The sequence below is a fragment of the Eufriesea mexicana genome, unplaced genomic scaffold (assembly GCF_001483705.2).
Source record: "Eufriesea mexicana isolate 0111107269 unplaced genomic scaffold, ASM148370v2 scaffold4744748127, whole genome shotgun sequence".
Classification (NCBI taxonomy): Eukaryota; Metazoa; Arthropoda; class Insecta; order Hymenoptera; family Apidae; genus Eufriesea; species Eufriesea mexicana.
This window is the reverse complement of record NW_016907969.1, coordinates 36,372-37,424: the sequence shown is the minus strand read 5'-3', so window position 1 is coordinate 37,424 and position 1,053 is coordinate 36,372.

The window sequence follows — 1,053 nt, the reverse complement described above, 5'->3', positions numbered from 1 at the left end:
GGTGACTGAAGCTCGCCTCTCGAGTGCAAAGGGTTAAATGTAGTAAAAAGAAATCCATTATTTTTGCATGAAATTGAATGCAAAAGTAATGGATTTCTTTTTACTTCACCTAATATTATTGAGATAAATTCGAGGGAGTTTCCAAACCGAATTGTTATAAATTTAACACTAGAACTACCGATCTTTAATGGGTACCTAACTATAACGTGCACTGATTATAGTAATTTCAGCGATACGATGAATACGAGTGAATATATCGATTACAGTTCTTTCTTAATACGAGTTGATACCAATTTTATTCTTAAAGCAGGTGTATGTGTTTGGTGATTGCAAAAAGGAAAATTCTGAGACCAGTCATTTTCACTGGATTGGTAGTTTTAGTGTTAAGGACCTTCATATGTGTAATTCTAATTTTGGGAAAAAAGATTCGAAATCCTGAATGTGAAACATGCTATTCAAATGAATTTTGGAATCGTAGAAAATTGGAAGATCGAGGTAAGAGGGTACATACTTTTGAATCATCATCCACCCTAAGGGTGTAAGCTCTTTAAGCCTCATTGGATGAAACTGTATTGAAATCCTAGAATTCCTTTGAAATAACTTCGAGTGCAGATAATTATATAGATTGTTAAATAATTGAACTTCTATTCAAAAATTTTTTGAATATCTGTTCATCTCTGTTCACTCATTTGAGGATGAATGTGAGGTGCGTAATATTATTAGGATAAATTCGAGGGAATTTCGAAACCGAATTATTACATGTCTAGAAACCCCCATAGACGTAATTCTAATTTTAGGAAAAGAGATTCGAAGATCTAAATATGATTCATGAAATGCAGATCGATTTTTAAATCGTAGAAAATTTGAAGAGCGAAGTAAGGGGTGGTTACCTTCGAATCTACGTCCCCCCTAGGGGTGCAAGCTCATTAAGCTTCCTTGGATGAAACTATATTGGAATTTCATTTAAAATTCCTTTAAATGAACTTCAACTGCAGATAATTATATAGATTGTTAAATAATCGAACTTCTGTTCGAGGATATTTTGGAATATTT